This window comes from Rhinatrema bivittatum, chromosome 3 (assembly GCF_901001135.1).
Source record: "Rhinatrema bivittatum chromosome 3, aRhiBiv1.1, whole genome shotgun sequence".
In the NCBI taxonomy this organism is placed as follows: Eukaryota; Metazoa; Chordata; class Amphibia; order Gymnophiona; family Rhinatrematidae; genus Rhinatrema; species Rhinatrema bivittatum.
The window spans coordinates 588,985,365-589,011,674 of record NC_042617.1 but is presented as its reverse complement, the minus strand read 5'-3'; the positions used below and the strand labels follow the sequence as shown (position 1 = coordinate 589,011,674).

General features: G+C 46.5%; 1 protein-coding gene across 2 annotated transcripts in view; it reads right to left on the bottom strand.

Annotated features, from left to right (window-relative positions):
- The window catches only part of SCAF8 (SR-related CTD associated factor 8), a 686,214-nt gene that overhangs the window by 25,653 nt on the left and 634,251 nt on the right, over positions 1 to 26,310 (bottom strand). The window contains exon 21 of one of the 2 annotated variants that reach the window (XM_029596702.1): positions 5,496 to 7,693. The exons of the other annotated variant lie outside the window; for it this stretch is intronic. The gene's annotated coding sequence lies outside the window, so the exon portion shown is untranslated. Of the gene's footprint in view, positions 1 to 5,495; positions 7,694 to 26,310 lie in introns of those variants that run through there. 2 annotated transcript variants of the gene reach the window in all.

Genomic DNA, 26,310 nt, shown 5'->3' with positions numbered 1-26,310 from the left:
ATAAATGCTTATTTATAATTATTATTTTTTTTCTATATTCACCTGTTATTTAATGATTTGACGACTTGTTTCAATGTAATGCCATAGCTGCGACTGTTCTGTTTCAATGGAAACCGATTTGATTTGATATTTTTATCAAGAATGTCGGTATATAAAAATTATAAATAAATAAATAAATGATCAATTGGTTTGAACCCCGTTGCAGAGTCAAACTCAGAGCCCATTGCACATAGGAGACTCCATCAACCAACATCCCATTGAAATTATTCTTCTATATGTCTAGGGAGCATTCTATAAGTTGCCCCATAACTATCAGTACCGCCCTTTGCCTACACCTTTCCCATAAAGGAATGCCCACTAACTGCATCTATGATCATGTGCATCATACCCAGCAGCACGTGAACACACAATATGACACACAATTGCTGTTGTCTTCACAGATGACAAATCCTCACTGATGCTGAGGTCCGGCCCATGGACCCAATTGATGCAGCAGCCACCACTGGGGAGAAGCAGGATGATCCACCCCCAGGGAATGTAGCACTGAAGATTCAGCAATTCTGCCCCCAACTGGCACATCCCATGCCTCAAGAGGCAGCACACCCTCTCCCCATCCTGGTAGGGCCTCCTTTCCTATAGTGCCAGGGATCAATGGACACAGACTGAGCCAACCACTACTGGCTAAGGGAAGCCTGCATACCCCTCTACCTCCACCACCATCGGCGGCATGCAGAACGAGGCTCATCTAGATTGCCCTTGCCTTTTTGTTTTCATGTAAAAACCTTTTCTCCATAACTTTTCCCACTCTATTCTCTTTTTATTTAAGACCCCTGTAAATAGCTTATTAAATTGTTTTATGTTTGGTGTTTTATTAAAAGTTTTAGACATTTCCACTATTTTGTATGTGTGAATCTGTGTTCTCAGAGTTGCCATGGCTTTTTTTGTGTGGGAATAGGCAGAATGCAGTTCAAGCACTTTCTTTTCAGGCTTAAGAGGTTGAGCAGCAGAGTTATTCATCTCCTGCCCTTCCCCTCTTGTTCCCAAATCCCTCCAGCTCTCAAACTGGCTTGCTGGGAGCAGGAGGGGAATGAGGTAATAGTGAAGCAGACACAGTAGAGCACAAAAAAGTCATACCACTGCTTCTGCCATTCCTGGGTGTGTTGGCTTCCTGTTTATCCTGCTAGCATCCCAGACCCTGCTCCCTCTGCTCCTGACCACAGTGGTAAGGGGGAAAGAGGAAAGAGAATAATTCAAGGGATTTGGGGGGGGGGGGGGAAGAGTGAGTTAAGGGATCTGAGGGACAATGACATGTGAAAAAGAACAGACGGTTGAGGGCGTAAAGTTATAGGAGGGAATGGAGGATTCGGTGTGGTGATGGTGGAGGGACAGAAAAGACAGTGAGAACCAGAGATCACGGACATGGGATAGGGGCCTTAGGTCCGCTGGGTAGCAACTGGAAATAAGGATCCCTGGGAATTATACAGGTGGGGGGGATGCAGGGATGCGGAATCACAGTCATGAGGGAAGAGAGGAGAAAATGGTTGAATATACACAGCACCATTCTCTCAATCTGCCTTCTCCAATTGTACCCTGTGATCCAGCATTCCCATCTGCCAGCTGTCAGAAGAACATAAGACTTGCCATAATGGATCAGACCAAAAGTCCATCAAGCCCAGTATCCTTTTTCTAACAGTGGGCAAACCAGACCATAAGTATCTGCTAGGATCCTAAGGGGTAGATAGATTCCAAGCTGTTTATCCCAAGAATAAGCAGTGGATTTATGCAACTCTACCTTAATAATGATTAATGGACTTTTCCTCCAAGAATTTGTTCAAACCTTTTTTTAAATACAGTTACACTATAAGCTTTCACCACATCCTTTGGCAATGAATTCCAGAGCTTAATTATGCATTGAGTAAAACAAATTCTCTTATTAGTTTTAAATGCATTACCTTGTAACTTCAAAGTGTGTCCCCTGGTCTTTATTCTTTTTGAAAGAGTAAACAACTGATTAACATTTACTCCTTCCATTCCACTCATTATTTTATAGACCTCTATCATATCTCACCTCGGCTGTCTCTTCTCCATGCTGAAGAGTCCTAACCCTAACAAAAGGGCAGGGGAGCAGTTTGGGCAGTCCCTTAACATGGAGGAGCAATCTACATTGTGAACATACCTGTTTCCAACTGGGTGCTTCTAACTTCATTATTGAATCTCTTATAGTCTCCAATTATCATTTATTAACCATTGGTGGGATGGCTCCTTTTGCTTACTTTGATCGAGGATAGCCCTTCAGTAATTTCTTACAAATCCTGGAGAACTTTTTAATTACACTATGTTCTTTGTCAGGGGTTCCCCCTGAGGAAGCAGTGTTTGGCAAAACAAGGGCCTTATTGGGGATTTTCCATCACACCCAGGCTATGATCTACACTGACTTATAATAGTTATCTCTTACTACAGAGTGTAAACAAGGCACTAGGGGCATCGCACCGTATTCAGGAACAACATCACATTTTAAATTAGAAATGCTAAGTGATATGATGTGCAAGTTTGATAGTTGATCTGTCATTCTATTGTACTATATTATTCTATGGAGATGAATGTGCACAGATGTGCTGATTAATTTTCCAATGAAATATTTTATGTTAACCATGATAGACAATGATGTGAATTAATAAGGGGTGTGTGAACAGCTATTGCATATACTGATTCACAGTGTTAAAGACATATAAGGTTCCATCTGGTATTATGTATGTGAAGATGTTATGATTTTTCATGCATATTTTCATGTATGGATAGATTTGTGTTTGATATTTGATGTAGATTTATAGGTGCTCTCTTATTTTATTCATTGAATTTGATTTTTATTCATAAACATTTAACATTAGTGCTCCTTTCCTGTACTTTTCGGGATGTTTTTCTTTTCTCTCTCTATATATGTGCAAACAATAATTCTTCAAGAATTACATTCAGAAGCTGCACGTGCTATTTTTGTGAGGTATACAGGAGTTGTTGAGAAGAGCTGAGAGGATCATTATACTGTGTGCAGGACTGTAAGACAGCCCCAGCACCTCCTCTCATAGGGCAGGGAGGAAGACGCTATGGCAGCATGGGTAAGCACTGATGATAGCAGTGGCAGGGACTGAACCAGGGATCTTCCAGATGGCAGAGTACAGCACTAGCCCTCAGGCTGACCCACTTCTCTTTTATTCTTCTCTCCACTCCCTTCTTGTATCTTTTCCAGCTCTCCTTTTCCTCTTCTCTGCTCCTCCTCCTCTTCCTTCTTTCTCCTCATCCTCCATCTATTCCCTTCAGTAGCCCTCCATTATCTTTTTTTGCAGTTCTAACTAAAAGTAGTTTTGATATCCAGGCTTTTATACTCGATCTGATGGGTAGGGGTATTCTTGGTTAGTTTGCAATCACTTGGTCCAATTATCACATTTTTATTCCTATTGTTAATGACTTGGGATTAACTCAGAATACTGAAAAAATACCATACCTTATTCTGTATATCTATTAATGGGTCCATTTTCACACGTTTTACCCAATAAATGTTGGAAGTTAGCTGTGAAAAACCTTCTGACTTTGAAAAATTTTACCCCACTGACTGGCTAAATTTGTCTTCCCAAATTCACAAGACACAAAAATGTAGTCAGTCAGAAAAGAGGTAACTGTGGAGACATTTCCAGGATGAGTTTTCAATTTAACCAGTCAACACTAACCAGCTATATTTACCTGGATAACTCCAGTCACACAAATTATTGTTCTAAATGTAGCCAAATTTTCACTTGCAAACCTAGTCAGCTAGTTTGGCTGAAAATTCAATTAAAGATAACCAAATTACTTAGTAATCTTTTCCACAGCAGTTTATTGAAAATTGATTCATAAGAATATGCCATGCTGGGTCAGACCAAGGGTCCATGAAGCCCAGCATCCTGTTTCCAACAGTGGCCAATCCAGGCCATAAGAACCTGGCAAGTACCCAAACACTAAGTCTATTCCATGTTACCGTTGCTAGTAATAGCGGTGGTTATTATCTAAGTCAACTTAATTAATAGCAGGTAATGGACTTCTCCTCCAAGAACTTATCCAATCCTTTTTTAAACACAGCTACACTAACTGCATTAACCACATCCTCTGGCAACAAATTCCAAAGTTTAATTGTGCGTTGAGTGAAAAAGAACTTTCTCCGATTAGTTTTAAATGTGCCACATGCTAACTTCATGGAGTGCCCCCTAGTCTTTCTATTCTATTACTCCTTAGTATATGAGGTAATATTGGTCAGTTTTCACCCTGTGCACTGAGAATATGGTACTCTTGGAAACCAATTTTACTGCACCTTAGAACATAGGACCCCTAAGTTAGATGTGTTTGGAAGTCACCTATGACTGCTATTCCCATTTGAAACAATGAATATTAATCTACCTTCACATATCACCTTTCTTCAGAAAAGAAATTCTTACAGATTAAAAAGGCCAGAGAAACAGAAGGATAAAGAAACAGTTTCAGGTTAGCAAATGTGGGCTGGATATGTTCAGGAACACAGTCCTGATATAAAAGACTAGGAGACATACTTCCAACATGATGGTTCATTTGCATAGAGAGTCATAAAGCTTCCAAGTCTTGCCCACATTGCAATCTCTCCGAATAAATCCTGAGGTAGATGCCTAAGTCCCAGAGAAAATGGATGAAGCTATCATCCATCGTATATAACTGGGACCTTCAACCCAGTCCTGCTGGACACAGCTAGGCAGTCAGGTAATCATAATAATCACAATGAATATGCATGAAGTACAATATGAGAAACTGCCTGCTTTGTGTGGCTATCCATCTTCTGCATTTTCACTGTGCAAATTATGAACATTTGATTGCCAAGGAGGTTTACCAAAATTGCATGAAGAGTCCATGTTTGAAATCTCTGCACATCAATCGATGTTATGTATGTAAGATACCTGTATCATGCTAATAATGATATACATGTATAACTTTGCTATCAATTTTAATCAGATACATATATAACATTTACCTGCGTAACCCACACCCACTTATATGTATACCTATGTGCACTTTACATGTGTCTACGTGGATAAAAGCTGTTGATCCTTCTACATGAACCATGTCGCAGAGGAGTGAAGCACAGGTCAGACAGCCTATTTTCCAAGACAGGGAGGTGGACCTTCTGGTCAAATTGGTAACGAATGTCCAGAATGTGCTCAACGGCCCCAAGTCTAAGAGAGTGGGTGACTATTGCAAAGAGCAGGTCTGAAAGAAGATCCATGGCAGGATCAATTTGGTGTTACATAACATTAGCATTGGTCAGCTGAGCCACAAGAGATGGGACCTGCGATGCCTTGTGAAGAGGAAGCATGCCAGGATGTGTGCAGATGGACAAGACGGCCAGGTGCCTTAACAAATGCAGAGCCTCAGGTGCTCAAGACCATCTCAGAAGCAGCAGTGGCAATAGAATTGGACACCTCCCAACCTGAATGACACCAAGATGAGTATTGTATATAGGATACCTTGTATCAGTGTGTGTATAGACTGCAATATACATATCTTTTACTCTGTGGAGATGTATCAGGTCCTCCTACAATGAAGGTCCTGTGCACATGTTCAGTGAGAAGCTCAAAAATCACCTAGGCCTCCAGAGCTCCTGGTTTTGTTTCTAGGGCACAGAACTATAAGAAGGTGAAACTCTTAGATATATTGACTATGATACTATAAGTACTGCCAATGGTAACATGAAACTTTATTAATACATAGCTTGGAACAGAATGTCTAGTCAGGCACAAGATCTTTATAATGTTGCCTTCATATCCGTATGTTCATATTACCTGCAAGAATCCACTTTCTTCTCACCTGCTGACCCACCAAACTGGACCAGTCTTAGGGACAAGTACTATTTACACCATGTGACAACATTCAGAGACCAAAGCTTCCAGTTCTCCACAACTAGAGTTAGTAAGCAACTCTTTTCAAGAGTCAACACAGTCAGTTAGTCCTCTCTACAGTTTGGCATGTTACTACTCAGCATGTAACTCCAGGGAATACAGTGGAACATTTATTCTGTTTCTTGAGTGAGCAATTTAAAACTTCATGCTGAAGGAATTCAATTTTATTCAGTAGAAGCTGTATACTCACAGAAGATCCACCCCATCCCCTGAGCCGTGTTTCGCCATATGGCTTTGTCAGGAGGGCCAATTCATAATTTTGACAATACAACAGTTGCAATGATATAAAAGGTAAGTCAATCACTGGTTGCAACTGTTGTATTGTCAGAATTATGAATGGTACCGCCTGACAAAGTCATATGGCGAAACACGGCTTGTATCGGGGGCCGAATCTTGTGTGATTCAGCTCCTACTGAATAAAATTGAATTCCTTCACCATAAAGTTTTGAATTGCTCACGTAAGAGACAGAATAGATTTTCCACAATATACTTTTTTCTTGATAATCAATGTGTATAAGTGGACCTCTCCCACTTGGATTTTTATTCCAGGGAATATATCAATAGCACGAGAACACTTTCTAGACATTTTGTGGTGGATCAGGAGTGCTCAATGAGAGATCGGGGCACTGTTTAGTTAGGAAACAAGTAAAGTCAAGTGAAATATACCCATATATTAAGTGAAACTAAAGCATGTACAAATGCTGATCCTCTTTTAGGTCCTAGTGAGATGGCTTATGGGCAGCAGAAGAGCAGCTTGTCTGCAGAGAAGCAAGTCCGTCCTGAAGTGAAGTACCAATTAATTGACCTCAACGCTCAGGTGTTGGAAGAGGTGGGAGTACTCCAAGCAGAGATCCATGGCCTTCAGGATGCTGTAAGAGAGGAAGTTCAGGGTCTGAGGGTAGAGATGAAGGGAGTCTAGCATGAGCTATGGGACATTTGCCAAGGCATTGATGTCCAGACAGATGTCTGGAGCAAGATGCTGGAAAAGATGTCAACTTGACAGCTGTAGCCACCATTAGCTCAATACTACTTTAAGACGTCCTGCATGCAGCCCCCATCACAAGGTGCCTGGATGCCATCTCAATAGCCTGAAGCTCCACCTGTACCACTGGCCACCCATCCTCTGGCTCATCATGCTACCAGAACCAGTGATACTGCGATCACCAATACTAATGTCTGCTGCATCATGTACTGCAATGAAGATGATGTGCTACAGGCTCCCAAGTCATGTGCCCTCTAAGGGAAGCATCAGCAGTGACATGACTCTGCTGCAGGTTTGCTCACACATTGGGCAGGCTAAGGCTTCTGCACTTCCCCCACCCCAGCAAAGAAGAGGCCCAAGGAAGCATTAGCTCTCTTTCTGTATTCCTATTCACATTGAGTGTTCTTTTCCTGTATAGCCTGCCGGTGACTCTGGTAATGTATCTCTTGCAATTCCTCCCGACTCTGCTCTTGTTCCTCATCTCAATTCTCTTCCAATCCCTCTGTAGAAGGCGTGCATCTGGTTTTGGTTAGGTTATCTAGCATACAGCAGGGCAGAAAGATCTCAGACTTTAGGTGGGTTGTAGAGGAGGCATCCCCTGATCTGTCCAGACAGTGGAAATGTGTTTTGAGTAGGTCAAAGGTTCTCTCAATGACTGCCCTGGTCTGCAAGTGGGCCCTGTTGTATCGAGCTTTCGCACAGCTCTGTGGGGTTGCCATTGGGATCATGAGCCAGGTTTTGAGTGGATATCATCTGTCACCTGTAGGAGAGAAGGCAGAGAGCATTTAGATAGGGTTTAGGGTTGGATAGGACAGTAGTTCACAGGGCTGTGTCACAACTGGCCTCCTGGGCCTAGGCAGGCAGGCAGGCCGCCTAGATATGAGGGAGACATACAGAAGAAGTTAGTTGGGGGTGTGGTGACAGTGTTAGGTGCATTCCTACCTAGAAGCCAGCCCACAGTCATGTGGCCTTCCTGGAAGTAGTAATGAATTCCTGACTGCAAGAGGACATAGGCATTGTGAGTGGATCCAGGAAACCTGGGCATGACATCCAGGATAACGCCCTTGGCATTGCAGATCACCTGCATATTGAGGGATCAGAAGCCCTTGCTGTTGCAGTAGGTGGCCTCTTCTGCCCCTGCTGACCTTAGAGAGACATGTGTGTAATCAATAGTCTCCAAGACACAAGGAAAGTATTTTATTTCATAGAAATCTGTCAATACTACTGGTAGCCACCAGAAGAGTTTTATTATGTTTTATGTATAGGTACATTTCTTTTAGCTTTGTGAATGTTACTAAGATTGTAAGTCACCTTGAATCTCCCAACCAGGCAGTATAGAAATCTTTAAAAATAAACAAAATGGCCCTGGAACTCCCACTGCAATCCCCTCATGTTACCCAGTCTGTTATGATCCAGGGTTTCCCAGTGTCCCTCAGATGGTTTCAGTCCATATCTGACACACTCATGCCTACTCCTGGTTTTACGTGGCCACAGAAGGCAGCCTACTAAACGCCAAGTTGTTATTCAAAAAGTCTCTTTCATGGGGTATGCATAACTGAACTGTAACAATTTTACATGCATACCTGTCACTTTTAACATACGTAAGTATGCACTTATATACAGCCATGCACCCGATACATTTCAAATATACCCTTCTACGTGCGAACACACATGTACTTCAACACTTTTTAAATAAGAGTAGTGCACATTTGACTCATATACTTGTGCATAGGGGCCTATTTACATGAGCAACTCAAAATTCACCTAATCAATTTTTTAGGGGAAAATTATGCATATATTTTCATACCCAGCCCAACTTACACCCACTAGAAAGCCTTTTCACACTGTGGTTAGAAGTACAAGTATATAGATCTTATTTTACCTGGATATAGGGCAGGAAGTTTTAAGACAGCACATTTCCTTGAGTAAAGCACTTTGCCCACTATTTCTATTTATCATTTTTAGAGCACACAAAACAGATAATTCTTACACCATGGAGCTTACAATCTAGTCAAGACAAACATAAATGACAAACAAGAGTTTTGTCAGAAATGCGTTTATTGTAGAAGAGCACTTAGGATTTAAAAACAGTTTAAAAAAGTGAGTTTTTAAACTGGATTTCAATATAGCCAGAGGGGGAACATGACACACCAACTCAGGAAGTTTATTCTAGGCATACAGCATAGCAAGGTGGAAAGCACCAAGTTGGTGGTGGAGGAGAAGGGCACAGATAAGAACTACTTGCCCAATGAATGGAGCTCACGAGGAACAGTGTAGGGAGAGAGAAGACTGAGTAAGAAAAGCTTGAACTGTAAGCAGAAGTGAACAAAGCGCCAATGTAGCAACCTGAGAAGAGTAGTTATTTTTATTTAAAAAATGTTATATACCGCCTATATAGACACATGTTTGAGAACTAAGCGGTTTACAATATAATCAAATTGCCGCGACTGTTTGTATAATCTTACAACAGAACAGAGCCATACAGTAGAAGAACTATAGATTAAGCGATGAATTATAGATAAGACTTTATATTGAATGTAATATTGGATTGCTAACCAGAGTTATGACTTGTAGGTGTGTGGGCCCTGGGCAGAGGTGAGAGATGGTACCGCCCACAGGGAGGAGCCCTGTGAGCCTCACCGTCAGGAGGCGCGGTCTCAGTGGACATCAGACACAGCTGTGGAATAGAGTCTTTATTATAAAAGTAGAAAAGGCACAGCCCGCGGGCAAGAGGTGCAGGAGGAAGAGATAAGGTCTGAGAAGGGGTACACCCAGAGGGAATGCCTCAGACGTGAATATCCAGTAATGGTCCGCAGAGCGCGGTACACCGAAGAGTCTCTCCGAAGTGATGATGTGGTAGTAGCCTGCAGCACAGTGTACACCGAGGGAGTCCTCACTCAGAGATGGTATTGTAGTGGCCCTGGGTACGGATACACCGGCGAGGGACCTGTAGCGCAGGGTACACCGAGGTAGTTCCTCACTACAGCTGGCACGGTAGTGACCTGAGACCCAGGGTACACCGAAGAGGGTTCTGTAGCGATGATGTGGCAATGGCCTGCAGCGCAGGGTACACTGAGGCAGTTCCTCACTACAGCTGGCACGGTAGTGACCTGAGACCCAGGGTACACCAAAGAGGGTTCTGTAGTGATGATGTGGCAATGGCCTGCAGCGCAGGGTACACCGAGGTGGCTCCTCACTAATGCTGGCACGGTAGTGGCCCGAGGTATGGGGTACACCAGAGAGGATCTCACAATAAAGCTGGTTCAGTAGTAGTCCATGGAGTCAAGGTACTCACAGAGTGATAGTTCCAGGAGAGGTTCCGGGGAATGGGAACAGACCACAGTCCAAGGCAGAAGGCCCTCCGAGGAGCGCATAGCCAGAGACGAGGAAAGGGCCCCCGAGGAATGGGTACCCAGAGCGTCTTATGCCGAAGTGCAGGAACTGGAAGTCCGTACGAGAGAAGCGGATTCAGCAATGAGGGAACTCCTTGCTAACTCGAAAGGCAGGGCCAGGCAGCTTAAGTACAGCAGAGTGTAGACATCATCCGGAGGGGACGCCCCCGAGGTTCCCGCCATGACATGCTTAATACTGGCCCATGCGCACGCCTAAGTGATCCCATGAGCAAGATGGAGGTCGGCAGCACCCACGCTATCCCGGGAACGCCAGGGAGGTCATCGGTAGCTGGTGGAGGTTGCCACTTTCCCCAATGGTGTCAGGGCTGTATAAAATGAGGTGAGCATTAGTGGGACGGGCGTAACAACCAGTGTAAGTATTGAAGGATGGGAGTAATATGTTCGCGTCGGGGGATATTGGATATTAAATGGGCTTGCAGTGTTTTGAATTAATTGAAGTGGATGAATAGTGTTAACAGGGAGACCGAGGTAAAGAGAATTACGATAGTCATACCCCCATTGAAATAGTTTTTAAAATTACTCTCGCTGTGATTACTCAGCCGAGGTAGCTGTTAAGCAGAAGAGAATGATTCCTATCTATGCAACTTTGAACAGAATAAAATGATTCTCTTTACTTACATAAGAATTTAAAATGTGCTATGCTGGGTGAAATCATGAGATCCATCGAGCCTGCACCATGTCTTTGCACTGACAGTTGCCAATCCAGATCACAAGAAGACAGGATCTCAAGCAGCAAATCCATTGCTTGTTGCTCACTTCGAGGGATAAGCTGGAGCTTTCCTAACTCCGCCTGGTTAATAATGGTTTATGGATTTTTCCTCCAGGGACTTTCCCAAGCTCCTTTGAAACTCAGCTATGCTAGGTGCTTTGACCACATCTTTTGGCAACCAATTCCACAGCTCAATTGTGTGCAGAGTGAAAACATTTTCTCTGATTTGCTTTAAATCTTTTACCTGTTAGTTTATTTTTATTTACAATATATACCGCCACTACCAACACACTGGGAGGCGAACAATAAAGCATACATAGTTCTCATTCAAAAACATAAATGAAACAGAAAGCAACAATGTCACTGTAATTACGTCAACACCTCTACCTTATTCAAATCAAGCCTAAAAACATAGGTCTTCAACATAACTTTAAATGTCTTTGGTCAATTCATCAGATACAGTTCTTGAGGAATAGAATTCCAAAGTGCAATTCCAGCCACAGAAAAAGCCCTTTCTTTACTTTTCAACACACCATGCCTGGCGAATAGAGGGAACATCTAGGAGTCCTCCTTTGCAAGGATTGTAAAGCTCGAGACAGATTGTAAAGATAGAGCAGAAATTTCATCCAAGAAAAGGAGTCCATTGCCATCAGCCTATGAGCCAGCATTAACATTTTGTAAGAGATCCCAGAAGTAATGGTAGACAGTGGAGATTTTTCAACACTGTAGAGACAAGATTTCTCATATCACAGATCGACCAGAGATAGCAGAGTCGCTTACCTGTAACAGGTGCTCTCACAGGACAGCAGGATGTTAGTCCTCACACATGGGTGACATCATCAGGATGGAGCCCAATCACGGAACACTTTTGTCAAAGTTTCTAGAACTTTGACTGGCACCTACTGGGCATGCCCAGCATGGTTCTAACCCTACAACCAGCAGGGGTCCCCCTTCAGTCTTATATATAGTAAAAGTACGTGCGAAAAATAAAATAAATCGCAAGCAAACCCAACTCTGTGGGGTGGCGGGTGGGTTTTGTGAGGACTAACATCCTGCTGTCCTGTGAGAACACCTTTTACAGGTAAGCAACTCTGCTTTCTCACAGGACACGCAGGATGGCAGTCCTCACACATGGATGAACAACGAGCTGAGGATGCCCGAGCAATGCACCAAATGCACCGAAAGACGTGCAACAGGCACAACAACAGTGGTGGATTTGGGTAGGAGGGCATCCTGAAAACCCAGACCGGGTCGCTGGTAGGATGTTGGGTAGTTAAGCTAAGAATACATTGCATAGAACAGACTGGCCAAAAATGGAATCTTGTCTGCCAGCCTTATCCAAGCAATGGCTGCAAAGGTATGGAGAGAGTTCCAGATTGCAGCTTGACAAATATCAATAAGTGGCACCGAACGAAGGTGTGCCACTGAGGTTGCTATGGCCTTAATAGAGTGTGCCTTCACACAGTCTTATAGCAGAATGCCTGCTTGCTGGTAGTAAAAGGAGATGCAGTCCACCAACCAGGAGGAAAGGGTCTGTTTTCCCACTGGATTTCCCAATTTGATGGCATCGAAAGAAACAAATAATTGAGTGGCTTTCCTGTGGGCCGACGTGCGTTCTAGATAAAGGTTTAGGGCACGTTTGCAGTCCAGGGAATGTAAAGCCTGTTCTCTTGGGTTTGAATGGGGCCTTGGAAAGAAAGTAGGTAAGATAAGAACATGCCATACTGGGTCAGACCAAGGGTCCAGCATCCTGTTTCCAACAGTGGCCAATCCAGGCCATAAGAACCTGGCAAGTACCAAAAAAATAAGTCTATTCCATGTTACCGTTGCTAGTAACAGCAATGGCTATTTTCTAAGTCAACTTAATTAATAGCAGGTAATGGACTTCTCCTCCAAGACCTCATCCAATCCTTTTTTAAACACAGCTATACTAACTGCACTAACCACATCCTTTGGCAACAAATTCCAGAGTTTAATTGTGCGCCGAGTGAAAGGCTATTACACAGTAATCGATTGGAAAAATGGAAGCTTGTACCAAAAGTATGAAATTCTGAGGCATGCAGAACTTTCTGAGATCAGATAGGACATTTAATTTGAAGAAACCCTGTCTGATTACCATTTTGGTAAGTGGGCGAAAGGATAAGGTACTGGTCTAGTAAAATTCCATGACTTTTGACTTGATTTTGAATTGGAAAAGGCAACTTTTCTAAATGAATAATATTGTCTGAAAAGGTGGTATAGGGACTATATTTTAGACATTTCTGCTACACCCCAGATTCGACACCTTGGGTGTCCTGCTGCCACTTTTACATACTACTGTACCCCTTATAGTACATCTTGGGTCTTGCTGCCATACCCCTGATATACTACCTTGGATGTCTATCCAAGGGGTATGGCAGCAGGACCCAAGATGTAACAAAAATTGACTATTGTAACTCCCTCCTTCTCGGGCTCTCCGCAATCACCATCAAACTGCTGCAGATGGTCCAGAATGCTGCCGCTAGGATACTCACCAACTCAAATAAAAGAGATCACATCACTCCCATCCTTCAGTCACTACACTGGTTACCTATTAAATTCAGGATCTCTTTCAAAGTCCTCATGATGATCCACAAGGACATCAACAACGTCTCCCCCCTCAAGCTAAGCAGCCAATTCCGTCCGCACACTTCAGACAGACCGATTAGAAGGGCATACAAAGGCTCTCTGTATGCCCCGCCGGCCAAATCCGCACTAAGAAAGCAAGCGTTATCAACAGCAGGGTCCACTCTATGGAACACACTCCCCCCGGATCTCTGTCAAGAACCCTGCCCTCAGTCTTTCAAGAAATATCTCAAAACTTGGCTGTTCAGTCAAGCTTTCCCCGGAGACGCAAACACACAAGGACGCCACGTGGACTAAGATTCGCTGTCAATGATACGCTGCACTCTCAACCCAGTCCCCTAGGACCTACCTTGGCATCTCTTCTTAGTAAATGCTCCCGATCTCCCTCCTCATCTCCTGCCCTCGCCTCGCCTCATACCCTCAGTCTTCCCTTCTTTAATTCATTTCAGATTCAACTGAGCTAAGCAGTTTGTTATTTATTTGCTAGTTACGCTGTTTGAAGTCCTTTACGGACCCTGTTTTGAAGCACCCAATGGTTAGAACTTGTTCCTTTTTTTCTAATTTTTTAATGTCAAATGTTTATTGTATCGCCTTCTCGTGACGATTCTGTTGTACTGTAAACCGGTGTGATCTGTATTCTATACAGGAACGACGGTATATAAGAATTCAAAATAAATAAATAAATGTCTTGCCGCCACACTCCGGACTCTACACCTTGCTACCATATACTTGATATTCCACCTTGGGGGTCTGGCTGCCAACTCAGCTTTGCTGCCATAAACAGACTCCATACACTGGAGTCTCGCTGCCACTCTATCTTGTTGCTATACCTCTTATCCTACATCTTGGAGGTCTTTCTGCCACTTGGCATTACTGCTATACCCCAGACTTTGCACCTTGAGAGTATTGCAACCATTCCTCAGACTCTACACCATGGAGTGTTCTTGCCAATTTTTGTGCTGCTTTGTCATTCTATTGATTTTTTGTCTGCCACTTTTGCTACTGGTATCCCCGTTCATGATGCCTTAGGATGTTCATGCCACTCTTGCCGTCACTTTGTGCTGTATTCAGGGTACATGCTACTGTTGGTGCCCTCTATTGAAGCCTTGGAGTGTTCTTGCTTTGCTTCTCACACGGTGCTTGGAGAACTCCTGCCACTGCTGCTACCCTTTTACGGTGCCTTGGAGTTCTCTTCCCCCTTCTGATGATGCCTACCCTAAAAGTTTCATTAGAAATGATTACAAAACCCCAGTTTTGGAGCTCAAAATAGGCTGCATTACTTCCTTCAATGACTTTAATAAAATATGAATTGAACAAATAAAACATTTTTTTGTTTGAAATGAATCAAATGAATGGAGGTGACCCATGAACCACATCCCTAATAGACAGCTCATGAATAAACTGAGTAGTCTGGCAGTGGGTTCCAAGATGGTGGATTGGAATAGAAATTGGTTGATTGATAGATGAAAAATGCTAATGGTAAATGGAATCCACTTTTAAGAGGGAGAGGTGATTGGTTGAATGCCTCAGGAACTGGGGCTGGTTCTGTTCAATATCTGAGTGATATTGCAGAAAGGTTAGAAAGAAAAGCCTGTCTTTTGGCTACTAGCTCTTTGATATTTTTTAATTCAAGGAATCAGTTATTGAAAATAAAATCTTTCTCCATTAGAAGCAGTAATAATGGAGGAGTGCACTGCTGGTTTTGGAAGTCGCATTTCTGCTGCCCTGGCCTTGCCCTGCTAATGTCAGCCTCATATGACTCTCCAGCCTTTTGCCCCTGCTCCAAAAGCAAGAGGGAGAGGAATAGGCAGCAGTGGCATATGTTCTCCCTATTTTAGTTTCTTAGGGTTTGAACTGGCTTTCATTCCCACAACTAAAAAGTCTTAAATTTGGGGGCAGGACTCTCTTTCTCACTGCTACTACTCTTGTATTTCTGACCCTGCAGGAATACCCAATCCTCTGTCCCTCTCACTTTTCTGCCTGATGTCATTCCTTCCTCTCCTCTTTCCTCACAGTAGCATTATAGAACTGAAAGCGGTTACTGTCACAATATACTTTATTGATACTATACCATTCACCGGTACCATTCTAATGCTGTCTGTTACACATGCTCAATCAAGCTGACAGGCGGAGATCACTTCAATGCATAGCAAGCACTTCCGTGCTGAGCAGAGCAGCTTGCTAGTGGCAAAAACTCAGACTCTGTCTTTCTAAGGTATTCCTCATAGTGTGCGCAAAAACATCTCTCTCTTTCACACATGCACACAGTGTGTGTGTGTGTGTGTGCACTGCTGATGGGACTCCTTTTGCGCGAGTGTGCAAACTGAGAAAGCTGGCAAGACTGCACTTCTCTTCACTGCAATCTGTCCACAGAAAAGCAATAGAGTGCAATGTGCAGTACCTCCAGCTCACTACCCTACCACAGTGAACAAACAGAAAACAGTGCCTCTGTCTCTTTCTCACAGTGAGAGCACTGCGACTGCAGTGAAATAAGAAAAATATCTTTATCTATGCCAACATTCTTCTCTTTTTTATAGCTTTTCCTTCACTCTACAAAAGCTTCTGAAAAACAAGTTTTCCTGCTGAAATCCAACAGAGAAAATGGAGTTTCCTTGCACATGCTCAGATCTTTCAGAGGGAGGACATCAGCATCACTTGATCCAGATGCCAACTATAGACTATTTAACAAAATGCTTGCCTCCCATCCTGTATTCTTCCCTACTTCTCCCACCTTGGCTCTGGCCTGGCTGCAATCTCATACAGGAATGGGTTGGTTGCTGTAGTTAGCTGTCTCACTGCAGCATTTTTTCAATGGGCCATACACTTGAATGGGAAACAAAAATAAATAAAATGAAAACTGTCATTTTAATTCATGGATACTCTCCATTTGTTTCAGGTGTCAATGAATGAATAAAATGGTGACATTCATTGCATTTTACCTATTTGTTTCACATAAACGCACATCCCTATCCAGTGTACATCATCGATCTAATTCTCTAGACACTCAAATGAAAGGATCAGTTTCGCTGACACAGTCTTCCTCTGGTAAAATCATATGCATTCCACAACCTACTGGATTGTAGATGATTTACGATTCTTTCCTTCAGAATCAATTAATTTGCCCAATGAGGTAAGGCTAACCAGACTTCAGTTTTGAGCTACTCACTATTAGCACACTTCAGTGACTATAATCCTCCTTCTCCAATGAATCCATAAAACCTGAGCTCTCTTAGGGGCGGATTTTAAAACGAGCGCGAATAGCCTACTTTTGTTTGCGCTCCAGGCGCAAACAAAAGTACGCTGGATTTTAGTGGATACGCGCGGAGCCGCGCGTATCCACTAAAATCCTGGATCGGCGCGCGCAAGGCTATGAATTTTGTATAGCCGGCGCGCGCCGAGCCGCGCAGCCTACCCCGTTCCCTCCAAGGCCGCTCCGAAATCGGAGCGGCCTCGGAGGGAACTTTCCTTTGCCCTCCCCTCACCTTCCCCTCCCTTCCCCTACCTAACCCACCCGCCCGGCCCTGTCTAAACCCCCCCCTTACCTTTGTCGGGGGATTTACGCCTCCCGGAGGGAGGCGTAAATCCCCGCGCGCCAGCGGGCCTCCTGCGCGCCGGGCCGCGACCTGGGGGCGGTTACGGAGGGCGCGGCCACGCCCCCGGGCCGTAGCCACGCCCCCGTACCCGCCCCCAAAACGCTGCCGACACGCCCCCGAAACGCCGCGACGACCGGGCCCGCCCCCCGACACGCCCCCCTCCGAGAACCCCAGGACTTACGCGAGTCCCGGGGCTCTGCGCGCGCCGGGAGGCCTATGTAAAATAGGCTTCCCGGCGCGCAGGGCCCTGCTCGCGTAAATCCGCCCGGTTTTGGGCGGATTTACGCGAGCAGGGCTCTGAAAATCCGCCCCTTAGTGTCCTACGATGCATCTCATCTAGTCTCGTGATTTTGTCCATTTTTAATTTTGCTAGTTCTACTCAAGCATTTTCTTCTGTAACTGGTGTGATATATACTCCATTCCCATGCGTACTTTGTCACCCTTCTCCAAAGCCTGCTTCGGTGAACACTGAACAGAAGAATTTATTTAGCATTTTGTTTTTGTCCTTGTCTCCCTCCACACATTGCTCCTTGTCTCTTTTCAATTTTACATTTCCACCTCTATTCTTCCTCCTTTTTCTGAAACACCTGAAAAGAAAGTTTTGTCAGCCCACTTTACATTAGCAACACTTCTTCCGGTATGGTGATCTGGTGGACGGCGGCGTTTTTTGAAAGTATTGTAGTTGGATAATGGTGGGTAGTTGAAGCATTTTGGATGCCTGAATGCAACAACAGAATAACGCTGATATGATACTATTGTTGTCAGTAAGAAACTGAGAAGTTATGAGCAATTGGTGATTCGGAACTCATGGAAGAATCTTGGAAATGCCGCAACATGAGATAGTGATATAGGATTGATGAGACTAGATGTGATATCATTTGGACACAGGTGGATAAGGAATGAACATTTTCAACAGCTGGGATTTTCTATATGAATGAGGGAATGGAAAATTTCTATGAAGACATTTGAAGAAGATAACCCCTGAGGAAGCCTTGCGGGGTGAAACAAGGGTCCTTGTAGGGATTGTGGAGCCAATGATAAATGTATAGGAGTACAATAATAGAGAAAAAGTAGTGAAAGATTACCCAGGTTGTTGATAAAAAAATATATATTTGGTAATGGTAATATAATATGTGTTTTGGGGGTGGTGGTGTGAATTTTAATGTGTCCCTTTGGGGAACAGGTAGTGTGAATGTATGAGTGAATGAGATAGCAAATGTTGCTTACCTGTAACAGGTGTTCTCACAGGACAGCAGGATGTTAGCCTTCATATATGGGTGACATCACGGAACACTTTTGTCAACGTTTCTAGAACTTTGACTGGCACCTACTGGGCATGCCCAGCATGGCACTAAACCTGCAGCCAGCAGGAGTCCCCCTTCAGTCTTTTTTAAAGCTACAGGAAGTGCCAAAAAAATAAAATAAGAAAACGTAACAAACCCAACACTGTGGGGCAGCGGGAGGGTTTCGTGAGGACTAACATCCTGCTGTCCTGTGAGAACACCTGTTACAAGTAAGCAACATTTGCTTTCTCACAAGACAAGCAGGATGGTAGTCCTCACATATGGGTGATAGCGAGCTGAGGATGTCCGAGAAATGCACCAAATGTACCCAAGATGTGCATTCATTTATTAACTGTTTATTAATTTATTAATTGTTTAATTAATTTAATTGTTATCTTGTTACAATGTAAAATAGGGCAGTTCTCGCCCTATTCAACCTATCTGGAAACCGATGTGATATCTCGATCGAACGTTGGTATACAAAATAAATAAATAAATAAATAAATAAATAGGCACAAGGACTAGGGTGGAATTTGGTAGAGGGCATCCTGAACCCTAACAGGCGGGTGGAAGGGTGTTGGTACATCAAGTTGTAAAAAGGTTGCACAAGACAGACTGGCCGAAGATGGAATCAAGTCTTCCAGCCTTGTCTGAGCAATAATGTGCTGTAAAGATATGGAGAGAACTCCAGGTAGCAGCCCTGCAAATGTCAGGAAGCGTCACCGAGCATAGGTGCGCTACTGAAGTCGCTATGGCCCTCACATAGTGTGCTTTAACACGGTCTTGAAGCGGAATGCCTGCTTGCTGATAGCAAAAGGATATGCAGTCTGCTAACTAAGAGGAGAGAGTCTGCTTACTCACAGGCTGCCCCAATTTGATGGAATGGAAAGAGACAAACAATTGAGTGCTTTTCCTGTGGGCAGCTGTACGGTCTAGATAGAAGGCTAGAGCCCGTTTGCAGACAAGGGTATGCAGCAGAGCCTGTTCTCCTGGATTGGAGTGGGGCCTGGGAAAGAAGGTAGGTAGTATAATGGATTGATTAATGTGAAACTCCGATACTACCTTAGGTAAGAACTTAGGGTGAGTGCGGAGTACTGCCCGGTCCTGCAGAAGTTTAGTGGAAGGCGGATAGGTAACTAAGGCCTGTAACTCACTAACTCTACGAGTAGATGTTATTGCCAAAAGGAATATCATTTTCCATGTGAGAAAGCGAAGATCACAGGATTGGAGAAGCTCGAATGGTGGTTTCATGAGCTGACCTAATGTAGAGATTACTTACCTGATAATCTCGTTTTCCTTAGTTTATGCAGATGGACTCAAAACAAGTGAGGTATAGTGTGCTCGTGCTAGCAGTTGGAGACGGATCTGACGTCAGCACGGGGTACATATACCCCCGCAGGAAGTGCAGCAACTCAGTAATCTTCCTTGCAAAAGCTTTATGGATATATGTGTGACTGACCGATCGATTACATGAACATGATTACCCTGACCGATTGATAGTAGCTGGAGACTGCCAGTGTTCTCAACCGGAAGGCGTCGACACCCGTCAGGGTGGATGCCCTATATAAGAAAACATGGCTTACCGTGAGTCGGTGAATCCCCATGTATACCGGCAGCCGGGCGGGATGCTGAGTCCATCTGCATACACTAAGGAAAACGAGATTATCAGGTAAGTAATCTCTACATTTCCTAGCGTGTAGCAGATGGACTCAAAACAAGTGGGATGTACAAAAGCTACTCCCGGACTGGGTGGGAGGCTGCCCGAGGTCTGTTTAGGATTGCCCTCGCAAATGCTGTGTCCTCCCTGGCCTGGACATCCAGACGGTAGAATCTGGAGAAGGTATGGAGGGAGGACCACGTTGCCGCTTTACATATCTCTGCCGGCGACAGCATCCTAGTTTCTGCCCAGGAGGCCGCCTGCGCTCTGGTAGAGTGAGCCTTGACCCATAGAGGTGGTGGTTTTTCCGCTTCTACGTAGGCCGCCTTGATAACTTCTTTGATCCAGCGGGCGATGGTTGCCCGTGAGGCTGCTTCCCCTTGCTTCTTCCCGCTGTGAAGGACGAACAGATGGTCCGTCTTTCGTACTGCTTCCGACATTTCCAGGTATCTGGACAGCAGCCTGCCGATGTCGGGATGGCGCAGTATTCGACCTTCTTCCGACTTCTTCAAACCTTCCGTGGTTGGCAAGGATATGGTTTGGTTGAGGTGAAAGTGTGAGACTACTTTGGGTAAGAAGGAAGGAACCGTGCGAAGATGGATAGCCTCTGGAGTGATTCTGAGAAACGGATCACGGCAGGACAGCGCTTGTAGCTCTGAGATGCGGCGTGCTGAGCATACAGCCAGCAGGAACACCATTTTCAAGGTTAACAAACGGAGGGACAGGCCTCGAAGGGGTCTGAAGGCGGGTCCCGCTAGAAATTCCAAAACTAGGTTGAGGTTCCACAGGGGCACTGGCCACTTCAGTGGCGGGCGAATGTGTTTGACTCCTTTCAGGAAATGTGAAACGTCTGGGTGTGTGGCAATGCTGTTGCCGTCACTCCTGGGACCATAGCAGGATAGCGCTGCCACCTGAACCTTGATGGAATTGAGGGACAGACCCTTCTGAAGTCCATCTTGCAGGAAATCCAAAATGATAGGGATTTTCGCGGCATGTGGATTGTTGCTATGAGTGTCGCACCAGGCTTCAAATACCCTCCAGATCCTTATATATGTTAGTGATGTGGAGAACTTGCGTGCTCGGAGGAGTGTATCTATTACCGGCCCCGAGTATCCCCTTTTCTTCAGTCTAGCCCTCTCAATGGCCAGACCGTAAGAGAGAATTGAGCTGGATCCTCGTGGAGAATGGGACCTTGCCGCAGCAGGTCCCTGTGTGGAGGCAGGGGTAGTGGATTCCCTGCCAGCAGTCTTCTCATGTCTGCGTACCAGGGTCTTCTTGGCCAGTCCGGGGCCACTAGAAAAACTAGGCCTCTGTGCTGCTGAATCTTGTGTATAATGGCGCCCAGCAGGGGCCATGGAGGAAAAGCATATAGCAGGATTCCCTGAGGCCATGGCTGTACCAGAGCGTCGATCCCGTGGGAGAGAGGATCTCGTCTGCGACCGAAGTATCTGGGTACTTGAGCGTTGGACCTGTCCACTAGTAGGTCCATGCCCGGAGTCCCCCACTGATCCACAATCATCTGGAAAGCTGTGGGCGACAGCTGCCATTCCCCCGGGTTTAGGCTTTCTCTGCTGAGGAAGTCTGCCGTGGTGTTGTCCTTCCCGGCGATGTGGACGGCGGAGATGTCCTGGAGATTCGCCTCCGCCCAAGCCATCAGGGGGGTTATTTCTAAGGATACCTGTCGGCTTCTGGTTCCGCCCTGTCGGTTGATGTATGGCACCGTGGTGGCGTTGTCCGACATCACTCTGATCGCCTTGTGGGCAAATCGCAGGCATGCTAGCCTGACTGCCCGTGCCTCTAGTCGGTTGATGTTCCACCCCGACTCTTCTTTGTTCCACTGCCTTTGGGCGGTTAGTTCTTCGCAGTGTGCTCCCCATCCGTTCAGGTTGGTGTCTGTAGTGAGCAGGGTCCAGGTTGGGGAGGACATTTTTGACCCCCGGCTCATGTGGCCGGGCTGCAACCATCACCGTAGCTGATTCCGCACTCTGGCTGGTAGAGGTAGGTGTATGGTGTAGTTCTGTGATCGTGGGCTCCACCGAGATAGGGGGGCGCGTTGTAATGGTCTCATATGAGCCCGCGCCCATGGTACCACCTCCATAGTGGATGCCATGAGGCCGAGGACCTGTAGGTAATCCCAGGCTGTGGGTCGGATGGTGCTCAGCAGGGCCTTCAGACGATTCCGGAGTTTTGATCTCCTCTTGGAGGTCAGGCTGACCTTGTCTTCCTGGGTGTCGAATCAGACTCCTAGATATTCCAGCGACTGGGAAGGCTGTAGGGAACTCTTGTTTGTGTTGACTACCCATCCTAGGCTTTCCAGAAGAGATATAACTCTGTTGGTTGCCCGGTGGCTCTCCTCCGGTGACTTTGCCCTGATCAGCCAATCGTCCAGGTAGGGATGGACGAGAATTCCTTCCTTCCTGAGTGCCGCCGCCACTACTACTATGACCTTAGTAAAGATCCGCGGCGGCTAACCTGAAGGGTAAAGCTCGGAACTGGAAGTGTTGGCTCAGGACTTTCAAGCATAAGTAGCGCTGGTGATCCCGATGGATTGGGATATGCAAGTAGGCTTCTGACAGGTCCAGGGATGTGAGAAACTCACCTGGCTGTATTGCACTTTTGACTGACCGCAGAGTTTGCATGCGAAAGCTGGGGACCCGTAGGTGTCGGTTGACTGACTTGAGGTCCAGGACGGGCTTGAAAGTGCCCTCTTTCTTGGGTACTATGAAATAAATGGAATAATGCCCAGAATTTATCTCCCATGCAGGCACTGGGATTATAGCGTTTAGGGACAGGAGCCTCCGCAAGGTAGCTTCCAGTGCCGCCCTCTTGAGGGGTGGACAAGGAGATTCCACAAACTTGTCCGGAGGGAGCCGAAGAAAGTCCAGGTAATACCCTTCTCGAATGATGGTGAGGACCCACTGGTCCGAGGTAATCTCGACCCACCTGCGGTAGAATAGGGTTAGCCTGCCCCCTATGGCTTCTTCCCCCAGATGGGTCGGCTGATTCTCATTGTGGGGTGCGGCCGGGACCCGAACCTGAGCCGGTTCTCCTCTTGTTGTGCTTGGTCCGAAAGGACTGGTTCCTGGTCTGAGAACGAGCTGCTTGGTAACGAGCCCTGTAAGGGTTGACGCGCTGAGAGCTTCTACCTCTGAATGGCCTAGGAAAATGGCGCTGGCTCCTCCTTGACCTGTCTTCTGGTAGACGGGGTAATGGAGAGGCGCCCCATTTATTAGCCAGTTTCTCGAGGTCGCTGCCGAACAGGAGGGATCCCTTAAAGGGCATTCTTGTGAGGCGTGTCTTGGAGGAGGAGTCGGCCGACCAATTTCGTAGCCAGAGAGAGCTGTCTCCTGGCTGCCACTGAGGATGTCACTCCCTTGGCTGACGTACGGACTAGGTCGGAGGCTGCGTCAGTGAGGAACGAGAGAGCTGATTCCATTTCTTCTCTCGGGGTGTTGTTCCTAGCTTGAGATAAACAGGAACGCGTCACCACGGTGCAGCAGGTCGCAATTCGTAGGGACATGGCTGCCACCTCAAAGGCTTGTTTCAGAATGGCGTCCATGCGCCGGTCATGTGCATCCTTGAGGGCCGCCCCCCCTCCACCGGAATGGTGGTGCGCTTCACAATTGCGCAAACTATGGCGTCTACTTTAGGGCATGCCAGCAGCTCCTTGGTTGCCGGGTCCAGGGGGTAACATGCAAGACAAGGCCCGACCCCCTTTAAATGAGGCCTCCGGCGCATTCCATTCCAGATCGATTAGCTGTTGTGCTACTTGTAGGAGGGGAAAATGGTGAGCCGATTGGCGCAGGCCCTCTAGCAGAGGGTTCACTCTAGGTTCCCCTGGGATGCCTTGGCCCGGGATAGCCAGCTCCGACAGGCATTGAGAGACCAGCTCTGGGAGATCCTCCTTAAGAAAGAAGCGTCTCATGGTTCGATACGGTTCTATCCCCGAGGGAAGCTCTCCCTCCTCGGGGGGGCTCGCCCTCTTCCTCAGAAAAATCTGAATCCCCATAAGTGGGGCTTCCGGGTGGCGAGTGGCCGTGCCTAGGTCTTGAGGGTCCAGGGGCGGGGTCCACCGGTACGTTTGGGTCTGTTCGGGGATCAGACTGCATCTTGACAAAGGCATGAATCCCCTTGAATAATTCCACCAAGGAGAGCGAAGCAGGTTCTAGCCTTAGGGGCACCAGGTCTCTCGGGTTCCCTGGCTGCTCACCGCTACCTGCTACGTCCGGGGTGTTCCCTGAGGAACTGGCAAGTACGCTGGGCTGGGACCGGCCCTGGCCTGGAACTCCCAGGGCCTCCTCACATTGGGCACATAGGGAGTCTGCTTCCTCGCTCTGTGTGGCTCTGAGGTTGCATGCTGAGCAGAGGCCTAGAGCTCTTATGCCTGATTCCGGAGGTGCCGGCTCTGTGGATGCATGGGCTCTCCTACGCTCCATCTCGTCTGTTATCTCTATGCGGTGCGCTCCCAGCCAGAGTATGCGCCTTGTAATATGGGCGAAAGATGTGTGCCTACTAATGTGTGCGTATCACCGTGCGCTTATCAACGTGCGCCTATGAACGTGCGCCTATGAGCGGGCGCCTATGAGCGGGCGCCTAGCAACGTGCGCTTAGCAGCGTGCGCCTAGCAGCGTGCGCTGAGCAGCGTGTGCCTATCAACGTGCGCTTAGCAGCGTGCGCCTATCAACATGGGTTTAGCCCCGTGTGCCCATCAACGTGCGCCTATCAAGGTGTCTTCAATGTGCGCCTTTATCAAATATGCGCCCAATTATTTTCGGGCGCCCAACATATGCGCCCGTTGCCTGTGCGCTCAGTCTGGACTGAGCGCTAGAGCGAGGCGACGAACCAGGGAAATGGTGACGGCGAGCAGGCAGGAAAAAATGGCGACCTCCTTGGCGGGCTGCCTCGTAGGCAGACCCCGCTAATCCTCGCTTCCTCGGAGACCCACAAGTAAAGATGTACGCCTTACCTTGTCTTTGGTGCTTCCCGGCTGCGACCCGGGCGGTCTCCGGCTGCGGGGGGAGAGGGTGATTACCGTCACCGCCACGCTCGAGGAAGTGCACCCGCTGCCTCTAGGCCGCACCCAAATTCGTCTCGCTCGGGGGCCAAGTCCGCACCGGGACCGAGGCTGCCTCTGCGCCGCGCCCAAGCCCTTCTCACTTGGGGGCTAGGTCCCTGCCGCGAATTGGCCACCGGACCGAGGCTCTTACCTCCAAGGGACCACGGAAATCACCTCGGGAAACTCAATTGGGGGAGGGACCGAATGGTATCACCGCAGGAGTGCGGGGCTCGTCTTCAGGTAGGATTCTTCAATGAATTTAGTCGTTAGAATTTGGAAAAACGCTCAGCGAGCGTGAGGTAGCTCCAAACTGCTTTGGAGACGGAAATTACTGAGTTGCTGCACTTCCTGCGGGGGTATATGTACCCCGTGCTGACGTCAGATCCGTCTCCAACTGCTAGCACGAGCGCACTATACCCCACTTGTTTTGAGTCCATCTGCTACACGCTAGGAAAGACCAGATTAAGGTCCCAAGAAGGGGCTGGAGGATGCAATGGAGGCTTGAGGTGAAGCAAGCCTTTCAGAAAACGTGTTACGAGGGGTTGCACCGAAATAGGAACATCCCTGACACCTTTATGGAAGGCGGCTACCGCACTGACATGCATTCTGATGGAGGAAGTTTTTAGACCTGACTGACAAGTACCATGAAACTTCGAAGTGGAACAGGTAAAGGGATCAAGGGATTGAGAAGAACACCATGACTCAAACCTGTTCCATTTGTATAGGTAAGACTTTCTCGTGGAAGGCTTCTGTGAAGCAATCAGGACATGGGAAACTGGCTCCGAAAGGTTAAGTAGCTGAAGAATGAACCTTTCAACATCCAGGCCGTCAGGGACAAAGCTTGAAGATTGGGGTGGCGTAGACACCCATCGTTCTGAATGATCAGAAGCGGGTCCTTTCCCAAAGGAAAGTGCCTGTGAATGGAGAGATCCTGAAGAATTGGATACCACACTTGGCGAGGCCAGTGAGGTGCTATCAGGATCATGCATCCCTTGTCGACGTAACTTCACAAGAGTCTTTGAGAGAAGTAAAAGTGGAGGGAATGCATATAGGAGACCAGTT